Below are 13,152 nucleotides of genomic sequence, written 5' to 3' on the forward strand. Positions count from 1 at the left end.
CCTAGTTGAGTGGGCTTTGATTTGGCCCGGCTTAGATCCCTCCATAAGTGAATATGTGAAGGAAATGCAATCCCTGAGCCATTTAGACAAAGTAACTTTTGATACTGCACCTCCCATTCTAGGGTCCTCAAAGGAAACGTAAAGCTGGTCTGACTTGCGGAATGATTTAGTTCTGTCCAGATAAAAGTGTAATTGTCTATGAACATCCAGGGAATGTAGGCAGTATTCTCCCTTGTTCGAGTAATTTGGGAAAAACACAGGGAGCTCAATGGACTGGTTAATGGAAAAGTCAGAAACCACTTTGGGGAGGAAGGATGGGTTAGTTCGAAGTGATACTCTGTCCTTATGAAAGATCAGATAAGGGCTCTTGATACATAACGCTTGTAATTCTGAAATTCTTCTTGCTTAAGTTATAGCCACTAGGAATAAGGATTTCCAAGATAAGAATTTTAGGTCATAGGTGGTAGCCGGCTCAAACGGGGGCAGAGAAAGAGGCTGCAGAACCCAGGGCAAATTCCATGCCTCCACAGGCTGTCTGATGGGAGGCCTGCTGTGAAAAATACCCTTGAGGAAGGTCTTGCAAAGATGAGAGGAGATAAGTGGCTCTCTTTCAGACCCGTTATGGAAGTTGGAAATAGCTGCAAGATGGACTCAGATGGTAGAAGCTAAGGCACCTTTGTCGAACAGCTTGGCCAAATAATGAAGAATAGTGGCCACACGGGCTGCGAACGGGTCTAGCTCCTGATTATGTGATCAAATAGAGAATCTTTTCCATTTATCCTTGTAAAGTTTTCTGGTGGATGGTTTATGAGAAGCCAAAATAATATCCCGAACAGGTGAAGAGAGGGTTTTTTGCCTGGCAACTAACGGAAGTGGAGAAACCAAGCAGTCAGCTTGATGGTGGACAGATTTGGAGGAGTCAGCCCTTGAGGGTGAAAAATTAGTTCCTGACAAGTGTCTAGGATCCAAGGAGGTTGTAATAGATGAGGTCAGAAGAAGGGAAACCACACTTGACGAGGCCAAAATGGAGCAATGAGGATCACTCTGATTTTCAACCAAATTGCCTTCCACAGAAAGAGGAAAATCAGACGAATTGGAGGGTAAGCATAAAGGAGACCCGTGGGTCAATCATGGACTAGAACGTCTCTCGGTGACTCCCTGAGAGGGGGAAAGAGGGCAAAGTAGCTGCTGCATTTTGCATTTGAAGGGGAAGCGAAAAGGTTGCAACATGGCTGGTCCCAGAGACTGAAAATGTCTGTCGCCACACTTGGATTGAGAGACCACTAATGTGGATGAAGTATGCATCTGCTCAGTCTGTCCGCAATCACATTGGAGCTCCCCGGGATGTGCGTTGCGATCAGGAAGTGGTTGGAAGCTATTGCCCACTGCCAGATTCTCATGGTTTCGCAACAAAGCGTGTAAGACTTGGTCCCTCCCTGTTTATGTGCCAGACCACGGACATGTTGTCCGACTGGACAACAATTGTTCCGGATGGAAGAAGCAGATGAAGAGTTTGCAATGCCAACAGCACCTCTCTTAACTCCAAGACATTGATATACAAACTGACCTTTACATCGGACCACGTGCCTTGGCCTGACTTTCCCTGGAAGTGGCCCCCCCCAACCCCATCAGGGAAGCGTCTGTGGTCACCATGGTGCTGGGCTGTGGAACCTGGAAGGGACGACACCAAAGATTTTCATCTGTACGCATCCACCAGAGGAGATCTTGTTTGTAAATGTTGGTGATGAGAATCTTTGAGTTCAGGGGGTGAAGACTGGGTATCCACTGGGCCTGAAGGAGCCATTGTAGTAATCTCATGTGTAGTCTGGCTAAGCGGACTATGGGGATGGCTGCGGCCATAGATCTAAGGCCTGAAGTATCTCCCTTGCAGACACCTTGCTTTGGCAGAGTATCACATGAACTTGTGCCCTGAGTCTCTGAAGCCTGTGAGGAGGAAGAGAAATTAGGCTTGACTGCATGTTGAATATTGCCCCTATGAATTCCAGTTGTTGTGAAGGATGGAGGTTTGACTTCTTCCAGTGTATGGTGATGCGTAATGACTCCGCTATGGGCAAGGTGTAGCAGAGGGCCCTGACCAGGAGACGCTTGATGGGGGTGGAGAGGAGCCATTCATCTAGATATGGAAACACCTGGAATACCTGAAGTCTCAGAAGAGCTGTTACCACTGCCAAGCATTTCGTGAACACTCTGGAGGCCATCGAGAGACCGAAAGGCAGGGCTCTGAACTGGTTGTGATTGGCTCCCAGCCGTAAGTGAAGGAGGATCCTGGAGCATTTGTCCATCTTGATATGGTAATACGCATCCTGGAGAGCTAATGAGCATATCCACACACCCTCCTGCAGATAGGGGAGGATGGACTGAAATATGACCATGCGAAACTGGGTCTGAACTACTGATTTGTTTAGATGACTGAGATCCAGAATGGGCCTACAGTCCCCTGTTTTCTTTGGCACCAAAAGGAATCTTGAGTAGAACCCTGATCCGCACTGATCTGACTGGACCTTTTGGATGGCTCGTTTTTGAAGTAGCTTTCATATCTCGGAAGCTGCCTCCTCCCTTTGACTGGATGGAACATCAGGAAGGGATTTTTGGAGGTCTTGGATAGGATATTAGTGGAATATGGTAGCCTCTGGTAATGATTCTCTGCACCCACTGATTGTTCGTAATGGACAGCCAGGCATCTTGGTGCAGACAGAAATGTGCTCCGACTGCTTCCAGAGGAAAGCAATCAGGCAGTGCCTCAGGAGCGCTGATATGGTCTACCTAAGAAGGAATCTCTGGAGCCCTGGTTCCAGGGACCCCCCTCTGCCCCGAAAAGGGTGTCTTCCATTATAGGAGTCCTCACCACATGCATCTCGGAAAAGGAACTTGAGACTTCTAGTGCCACATTTTTCCACTCCTCTGGTTTCTGGAGAATGAACACTGAGGTTTGGAAAGGTGTAGGCCAATAGCAGACAAGGTCTTCCCATCTTGCTCGCACCTGGCTAGTGTATCCTTGACCTTTGCACCAAACGGAGTCAAGGGCTCGATAGGGGCATTTAAAAAGGAAGTCTTGAAGGAGTCTGTGAGGTCACATATGCGCATCCAGGCATGACGTCTCATGACTACACCTAGACCCACAGCTCTAGCTTCTCCTTTAGTTGCGAGTGACAGCAACCTCATGGATGAATTTGAAACAGATTCTAAGGTGGCAAGTTGGGAAGCAACCTTATCTCATGCTCCATCCGATACTTGACCCGCAAGAGTTCCAGAAAGTTCGGAGATAAGATCTCTCTGGAGTCCTGTAAAATGTGCCATAAAGTTCAGAGACCTAACCGTGAAGGTCACTGACACAAAGACTCGCTTCCCCAACCTGTCCACTGCCCGGGACTCTCTGTTGGGCAGGTGAACAGCAGGACTCTCTTCTGCAAGGTCCTTTTTTGGGGCAGCCGCCACCACCATAGCGTCCACTGGCAAGGCCCTGGACCAATGGGGTTGATCCTCTGGTGGGGAGAGTACTTTGTCTGATCTCCTGGAGATGGCCTCAATGGAGTCGGGGGTCTTCCAAGCCCATTGCACAATGAGCTTAACCAGCTCATCGACAGGGGGGGGTCACCCAAGAAGTAGAGGGCCGAGAGCAAAAGGCCTGCAGGAATACAGATTCCTCTGTTTCAAGATCTCCATGATGTCCCCGAAGGAGACATCATCAGGGGGCGACTGTGGGGACCCTTCCCCATCATTGTAGTCTGTATCCTCTGTGAGTGACTCCTCCGGAGAGTCTGTGTGTCTCCTCTTACACACCCGTTTCCGAGGGGGTTCTTCGGTGGGAACATCCGAAGAATACTCAGAAACTGAAATGCCCTGAACAGGGGTCCCCTGGGCCTTGTGCTCTCGGAGTCCTGGGGGGTGGACTTTGACAGCTGCGGCTCAGAGGGAACTGGGGCAATAACCAACTGTGGAGGACTGCTGGCAGCAAGAGCCCTCTCCATCATCCGGAAAGCGATCCGCCCAAAGTGGAATGGGAGCCCAGAACCGAAGAAGACCGAATTGGAACCGGGGTCACACCCCTCCCCAGATGGTCTGCCCCCTGGGATGGAGCTTCAATCACACTCGTAGCAGTAGTCACCCTCTGCTCCGAAGACGGTGCTGACACAGAACCGACACCGGGACTGGAGGCCCAACCCCCCCAGGCATGAGATTGAGAAAGGGTGGGTTCCGACGGTACCGGCACCCAAAGGGATCTCAGAACCTCAGACAGAGTTGCTGTCGGTGCTGAGGAAAGAATTACTCTGTTAAAAGTTGGATAGATGAGCCCTGGAACCAAGGGATCCAAGGGAGGAGAGTAAGTAGGGGTTGCTGGAGAAATTAACCCAAAGTCAGGAGTGGGATAGGGTCTTGGCGGATTTAAGATTCCCCTAGCAGTCAGAAACTGGTCAAAAAGTCACACCACATCCAATTCGGAAAGGCTCCTGGTGGATCTCACCAATGCACCCGAAGGGCAGTCAGGCCGGTCCAAAAAGGGGCTGCAGGCTTGTCTGGCAAACGGGTTCACATTGGATGAGTATTGGGTCCATAGTGTGTCGCAGAATGGCACCGACGATTCCAATTTTGCAACAGGTAATAACGGTATGGTCAGAGCAGTGAAAGGGCTTGGAGCAGAAGTCACTAGAGGAGTGGATGATAGGAACGGTTCCGATGTCATTATTGGAACCGAAAATGGGGTTGAAAGGAACGGTTCCAATGTCGTTGTTGGAACCAATAACGGGGTCAAAACAGGCGAAATCGGTGCCAATAAAGAAATGGAAATACTGGTCGGTATCAAAGACGTAATACTGGACGGTATCGAAGACTTAATACCAGTCATTATCAAAGACATAGGCGGTGCTGTAATTGTCGGTGCTGGTGTGGGTGCCGATGAGGCTACCTCGGTAAACTTCACTGGAGCCGAGCTTGGAGCCAATATAGTAGTCGGCACCGAGGAGGCAGAGCAGTGTTCAGATGATGACTTATGGGTCTTGTGCTTATGACCTTTACCTCTGTCACCGGCTGGTGAAGAGGGGTCCGATCGAGGACATTTCTTATCCGAAGCAGGAGGGGGTGAGACCTCCGTCGCAGAAATGGCCTCTGAGAAAGGCAAAGCAAGCAGACCCTTTAAAATAAGTTTGTTATGACGTTCATTCAGCGTCCGCTGACTGAAACTAGCACAGATATCATACTGGGGTTTCGCCGACAAAAGTGGAACCCCCAAACAGTAAACACATTCCTCATGGAGGTCACTATTATGCAGTTTACCACTGCAAGAAGAGCAGTGTTTAAATCCTGTAGTTCCTTTCTTTTCAGACATTCCAAACACACTCTCGCACACAAGGGACAGAGAGAGGAAAGAGAAGAAATGGAGGAGAGAAGAGTAAATACCAACAATGGTAACAAGATACCGTAAAGGTAGAAAGTTAGAGATACCAAGAAATTACCAACAATGGTAAGAGAGAAATACCTGTGAGTAGAGAAGTAGCAATATAGAACAACAAGAACAAGTTATAAGGAAGAAAAAAAAACTTTTTCAAACTATTAAATCTTTAAGAAAATAGCACTTAGCTGGAGAGCTCGGTGAAACGCTGCTATATGGCTGTGCGGCAAACGAGATAGTACAGTTTTGTACCTACCATAAATGTAGATGTTCGAAGATCCACATTGCTGCAGTCCTTACACTTGGGTAGTCCGCTGTCCTCGGTCGGCCCGAATATCAAAGTATAAGGCTGACGTCGGTCAAGGCGCATTTGACTGACATCAGGACGTCAGGGTACAAATGCGCATGACCGACGTCATATCCTCAGTCTTTTCTTGCCCCAGATGTCAGAAGACCAAGACCCTAAAAATAAAGGTCAAAACCAAAAGACAGCAAACAACCAACCAACCACCCTTGCACTAATTATATGTACAATATATACAATATACACAAAATGTACAACCCAACCCACACAACCACCTCTAACTACAGAGGGGAAGGAGGGAGGGTAAATTGGACTGCAGCAATGTGGATCTTCGAACATCTACATTTATGGTAGGTACAAAACTGTACTATGTTCTTCATCTCACATTGCTGCAGTCCTTACACTTGGGTAGAATCCCAAAGCAGAGGTAAGGGAGGATGGCTAAACTACAAAGAAGCAGGAGCTGCCAAAATGCCCTGCAAAACAGCAGTGGCAAAACCAGCCCTGGATTTAGAGTAAAGTGGCAGGTGATAATGCCTAGAGAAGGTATGCACTGAACTCCAAGTAGCTGCCTCCAAAATATCCTTGGTTGCCACTCCCCTCAAAAAAGCTGTCGAAGTGGCAGTAGCCCTAGTGGAATGAGGCCTAATCCCAGCTGGAATCTCCTTGCCATGATGGGAATAACAGAAAGCAATGCAAAACCCAATCCACTTAGAAATAGTTTGTTTTGACACAGGCTTGCCCTGAGAACTCAAAGCAAAGGAAACAAACAATTGCTGAGACTGCCTGAACCCTTTAGTTCTGTCCAAATAATAACACAACTGCCTGTGTACATCTAAAGTGTGCAAAATCTTTTCCCCTTTATTTTGGGGATTTGCATAAAAGTAGGCAAATGAATAGTTTGGTTTAAAGCCACACTAGAAACCACCTTAGGCATAAAGGAAGGATTAGTACGTAATGATACCCTATCCTTATGGAAAATCAAAAAAGGCTCAACTGCCATAAGGGCCTGCAATTCAGAAACCCTTCTTGCAGAGGTAATGGCCAACAAAAAAGCAGTCTTCCATGACAAATATTTTAACTCAGAAGTAGCTGCAGGCTCAAAAGGTTGTAGAGTGAGTTTCTCCAACACAAAATTGAGATCCCAAGCAGGAGTAGGAGCTCTTCGTGGGGGTCTTATATTCTTTGCCCCTCTAAGAAATTGCTTGAACAAAGGATGAGAAAACAATGGTGGGTCGCAATCATAGTGAGCTGAAATTGCTGCAGCATGAACTTTAATAGAAGAGAAAGACAAACCTTTGTCTAGTAACTCAGTAAGATATTGAAGAGCCACACACAAATTAGGCTCAGAAACATCAAAATCTTTGCTGCACTCCAAAATAAAAATCTCTTCCATTTGTCTGCGTACACTTTCCTTGTACTAGGCCTTCTAGCTTCCAAAATAACATTCAAAACTTGCTGAGGAAGTGGAGGCCCACTATGGTTCAAAACAGAATATGCCAGGCTGTTAGGTGCAGAGAGTGAAGTTTGACATTGAGCAAATGGCTGTCCTCCTGTGACAACAGGTGTGGAATCGAAGGCAAAGGCCATGGAGGCTTCCGTGCCAGACTTCTCAGTAATGGGTACCAGTGCTGTCGAGGCCAATCTGGAGCTATTAAAATCATCCTTGGCTTGTCCTGTCTGACCTTTAGAAGTACCTTTGGGAGGAGAGGCAGAGGTGGAAAGGCATACACATGAAGATTGCTCCAATTGAAAGAAAGAGCATCCACTCTCCAAGCTGTGGGATGAAACCTGTGCAAAACTTTGGCAGCTGATGGTTTAGTGGAGAAGCGAACAGATCTATGTCTGGAGTTCCCCATGACACTGTCAATTTCTGAAATACATGAGGATTCAGTTTCCACTCGTGGGGATCCATAATTCGTCTGCTCAACACATCTGCTAAGGAGTTCTGTGCTCCTGGCAGAAACCTTGCCTGAAGATTGAGCTGTAAACTGAGAGCAGTCTCCCGCAAAATCATTGCTTGCCTGCATAGAGGATAAGAATGCGTTCCCCCTTGCTTGTTGATGTACCACATGACAGTTGTGTTGTCTGTTAGAATCAACACCTGCCCTGGAAGAAGTAATTCCTTGAAAGCCATTAATGCAAACTGGACTGCTAACATCTCCTTCATGTTGATATGCAGATGTTGTAGTCTGGTAGGCCACTTGTCTTGTATCCACTTTCCATTCAGATGAGCTCCCCAAGCTTTGTCTGAGGCATCTGTCGTTAGAATCTGACTCGCCTCTGGCCGAGTCACAGAGAGTCCCTTGTTTAGGTGACATTCCTGAGCCCACCACAAAAATTCCTTTTGAATGCAAGGTATTATTTGAATGACAGTGTCCAGATCCTGGCAGTACTGTGTCCATACATTTTTGAGATACCATTGTAGCTTCCTCATATGCAGTTTGGCATTGGGAAGCACCAGAATACAAGATGCCATGAACCCTAAGGCTTGAAGGACTGTCCTTGCAGTCAGCCCGGACTGATGAGATAGTTGATGGAAGTAAAGGGAAAGACTCTTTTGTTTGTCCGGGGTTAAAAGGCCATCTGGGATGCTGTATTCAGTCTCACACCCAGAAAGCACATGTCCTGAGAGGGTACTAGACTGGACTTTATTTCGTTCACAGAATACCCTAGGCATCTTAGCACTGCTATCACATATTCCAAATGATGAAGAAGCTCTTCCCTTCCTTGAGCCAGAATCAGGCAGTCGTCCAAATAAGGATAGATCTGTATTCCTTTTAGCCTGAAGAAAGCTATCACTGGAGCCAGAACTTTCGTGAACACTCTGGGCAGTAGATAAGCCAAAGGGCAATGCAGAGAACTGATAGTGAGAAGTCCCAGCTCGAAAACGCAGATACTTCCTGCAACTTAGTCTGATAGAAACATGAAGGTAAGCCTCCTTGAGATCCAAAGTTACCATCCAATGATCTTTGCCCAGCAGAGGTAAAAGCTGCTGCAACGTCAACATTTTGAACTTGGGAATGTCCAGATAAGTGTTGAGGATAGATAAATCCAAAATTGGTCTCCACGTGTTCCCCTTCTTTGGTACTAGGAACAGGCGAGAATAAAATCCTAGGCCCACTTCTGGCATAGGGACCGGCTGTATGGCCCCTATTTGGAGCAACAGAGAAACTTGCTTGTGCGCCTCTAGTCTTTGTTGAGGAGGAACGTCTGGCATGCCTTTGAAAGGAGGCAAGGTATGGAAATAAAACCTGTAGCCGTGGTGTATGATATCCAATACCCATCTGTCTTGGGTAATTAAATTCCAATTTTCTTTGAAAAGTGCCAACCTTCCTCCCAAAGGTGCTGCCAGACGAGAAGGCTCTGGCAGCTGAAAAGGTAGGTCATTGGGTCTGTTTACGAAAGGACTGACCCCTGCCCTCACCGAAGACTGTGCAGGAGAACTCCCTGTTCTAGGCCTGAAAGAGCCCTGAGCTCTGCCCCTACCACGTCTAGATCTACCCCTAGACTGGGAATCATAAGAAGGATACGTCCACCCCTTAGTAGGCCAATTTCTACTAAACTTTGGAGGCTGGACCTGCAAAAAATCTTTAACAGTCTGCATAGACTTAGCCTTGTCTTCCATTTTCTTTAAAACTGCCTCAACAGGAGAACCAAACAACACGTCAGATTGCAAAGGAGCATCTAAAATCCTTGTTTTAACATGGTCAGACAAATTCTGATCCCTCAGCCAGGCGTGCCTGCGAAGAACTGACCCAGTGGCAGCCACCCTAGACGAGGCCTGTACAGCATCAAAACCACATTGCAAAGAATGCTTACCCACCTGTTCAGAAACATGTACTAAATCTTGCAACTCTTTACAATCAATACCTTCTGCCAGAGCATCAACCTTAGACTTTAATTGTGAAAGGAGATAGTTTTGGTATTTCAACATGTGAAACTGGCAATTCAAAACCCTCATAGCAAGAGTGGAAGAAGTATAAACTTTCTTTCCCCATCTATCCAAGGCCCTGGCCTCTTTGTCTGCAGGAACCGGATTCTTTACAACAGAAGCCTTAACACCTTTAGGCCCCTGGCTAACAGTTTCTGGGTCTGCCCTAGGACTCTTAAAAAGAAACTTATGAGCTTCAGGCACCCTGTAATACCTATCCGGTTTAACAGGAGCAGGAGGCAAAGAATCAGGATTAAGAGAAGCCTCTGCAAAACATCTTCCACTACATCCAAAACAGGAGGTATAGCCAAAGGCCTATGCTGGGGTAAAAACAAAAATTCCCTAAGCCTTTTCCTGGAATCAGAGAAGTCCTGACCTTCCCACTTAAAATGCTCCCTCATGGAGTGAAGAGTTTCTGAAAAAGAAAAATCCTCAGGAGGAGAAGCAGAAGGAGTAGAATCATCCACATCAGACTCAGAATAAGGAGAGTACTCCTGCAAGTCTTCAGCCGAAGACTCTGAAACATCTGAAGCCTGCTCAAAACTCCCTAACTCAGGCTCCACCCTAGGTCTCTTATCAGGAGGGGGCATAGAACCCCTAATCAAAGTAATCAAATCTTCTGCCATTTTAAGCATATGCTTCTTGGGAACAGTTCCTGAAGAGCTAGGGGTAACACCAACTGAAGCTAAACCTGGCCTGCCCCTGGGAGAAGCCTTTGAAACAGAAGGAGAGGGCCTAGCCACCCTAGGAAGGGAGGGGAGTATAGTAACCTGAGAAGCCCCCTCAGCCTGACCTGCCTCCTGAGAGGCCACATCTTGCAATAATAAGGTCTCACCCTGGGAACACAAAGAAACCTCCGGTGGAGCCACCGGCTCCACCGACACCTCTAAAGAACCGGCGTCCGGTACAGACGGTTCTTCTAGCCTAGGTTTAACTGCCTTGTCCTTGCGCTTCTTCGAAGAAGCGGGCGGAGCATCCGACGGCATTTTATAATTGCACCGCTTCCCAAAGACTAACCTGGCACAATCCAACCTTCTCTTTATAGTGCGTTTATTGAATCTAGCACAAGAGCGACAGCCAACAACGACGTGCTCAGGCCCTAAGCAAGGAATACACAAAGTATGATAATCTCTATGCGGTATCTGTTTCCCACAAGAAATGCGATTATTGACTTTTTCTGACATCCGGTAAATCACTGAGGCAAGAAAAAACTAAAATATGCCCCAACGGGTACTTAGCCAACTTTGAACTCGGTCTGAAACTTCGAAATCGAAAAATCTCAGAACGCCAACCGGCACTTGCAATGCTGCTTCTGCATCGGACCATGCGGCAAAAAAGACTGAGGATATGACGTCGGTCATGCGCATTTGTACCCTGACGTCCTGATGTCAGTCAAATGCGCCTTGACCGACGTCAGCCTTATACTTTGATATTCGGGCCAACCGAGGACAGCGGACTACCCAAGTGTAAGGACTGCAGCAATGTGAGATGAAGAACATCTGGGGTAACTGAGCAAAGGGCATTGTGGGTAGCAGCTTAGCTTGAGAGTTTTTGGTGCACATAAGCTTGGTATAAAGCCGACTCGGTTCCGAGGGTTTGAAACCGAACCCATCAGTGATGACTAGAAGAAGATTAACAACTTCAGATCTATATATTATGTATATATTAAACTACTGGTGCAGAAGTGTGTGTTGAACTGTATGTTATGTACTGGGCTTCAAGAATGTAACCACATTGTACCCTACTGGAAAAGAACATTATGTTTTATGATTGTGTTTATCTCTCAGTTTCACTGAAGGAGACAGGATGTCTAGAGCTTGAAGTTGCTTTCTATTGTCTTGAAACAGAAATAATGACTAGGTTTAAAATGTAAAGTGTTTTTATTACTCTGTGACTTCCAAGCAGCTGCACTTCTGAGAGATATATACCTCTCACACAGAGATGTTAAAAAATCTTAGTTTCTGTTACCCTGGGAACTGAAGGAGGGTGACAAAGAGTGATGTCATCCAAAGCTAACCTAGCAGTAATATGTGATATTAATTTAAGAACTCTCTCTGAGAGGAAGAGTGTGCATTTTGTATTTATCTTTGGACCTGGAAACATCCTCTCATCAGCATTTGCCTTGCTAATAGTAAGTAACTAGATTACAGTAATATCTTTTCGAGATGGCTAGAAATGTAATAAGATTAGTTTAGGTGTTTTCTGTATTTATTTGAGACTGTCCTGCAATGTTGTTTTAAAATATTTCCTGTGATTCTGAACTCTGTAGTTACTGTGTTGTTTGAGTATAGTCTTGTTCTTTTATTATTTATTTAAAATATATTTAAACCTTTTAACTGTGGTTGGTTTGTTTAGAGATATTTAAGCTCTTAGAGTACTTGCATATGTATTTGGTGACACTGTACAGGCCACTCTTAAATAACCTTGCAAGTCTTGGTCACACTTACTATTTGGATAATAGTAACATTACACAGTAAGATTGGGTACCCTTTGATAACAGCCTTAAAAGTAGATGATAAGTAAGGGTGGCTGGTGGCAGCTGGTACTACCTTTTAGTCTGGGCAGATGGGGGCATAGCTAGTAAACCTGTGAAAGCCTTTCCCAAGTGTGTGTGTGTGTGTGTGTGTCTTTGCATATCAGTCAAATCTCAAAGTGTGTATGTGTCAGCTACTTGGGTAGGGACACAAAGCACTAGTTGAACAGACAGGGTGATGGAGGTCTTAGTTTGGCCACTCGGCTGAGATCTTAACCCTATAGCTGTGCCAGTGGGGAATCTTACTGAGGATCTGGAGAAACAGAGAGTAACCAGTCCCGGACTGACTGTGATCTCTGTGTGCTCTTAAGGGAAACTGTACTTTACTGTGTGTGTACTTGTCATCCTACCAATGTGCATGTCCCTCACTGGTGCTAGTGGTGATGATTGAGGTTCCTTGATTACCTGGTCAGAGCAGGGGCATCAAACAGACCACTGATTTTCTTTCCAGATGGCTCAAGCTATCAGTGGTCTGGGTGCATGGAAGGTGCCCTTAGGCTTCGGAAAGATGTCTGTTATATCCTTGTAGAATAAAACCCTTATAGCTTAGGCTACTGCAGCAGTGATCTAATGATGAACACATTTAGGTTTCATATTTTCTGCTGTGTAAAATTAAAGACTTTGAATGGGCTGACTGTTATCATTATACAGAAAAGAATGTACAGATAACATTTTTAATAGCAAATAATGCTCTCCAGATATTTATACTGATATGATAAAACAACTATTATTTCAGAAAAGGTTCATGATTTTCAGGCTGTACGTAAGTGACAAAATAAGAGTATAACCTTCCACAGATGATATTGGGTTCAGGCACATATATTTGAGTTACATGTTTGTGGTTCTGCTTAATCAGACATATTAATTCCAGACTAATTTGTTACATATTTGTGAAAAAAACTGCAGTTCTTTAATATAACATAATTTTTATATTTGTCAAATGAAATAAACAGACATGAAGTTCTCCACAACTA

General features: G+C 45.7%; 1 protein-coding gene across 1 annotated transcript in view; it reads right to left on the reverse strand.

The window, feature by feature from the left end:
* Positions 1-13,152, reverse strand: part of LOC122813657 (integrin alpha-X-like) — a 3,682,398-nt gene that overhangs the window by 1,954,675 nt on the left and 1,714,571 nt on the right. The gene's annotated exons all lie outside the window — the stretch shown is intronic.

The sequence above is a fragment of the Protopterus annectens genome, chromosome 10.part0, assembly GCF_019279795.1.
Source record: "Protopterus annectens isolate FY-2018-M chromosome 10.part0, PAN1.0, whole genome shotgun sequence".
NCBI classification, from domain to species: domain Eukaryota; kingdom Metazoa; phylum Chordata; order Ceratodontiformes; family Protopteridae; genus Protopterus; species Protopterus annectens.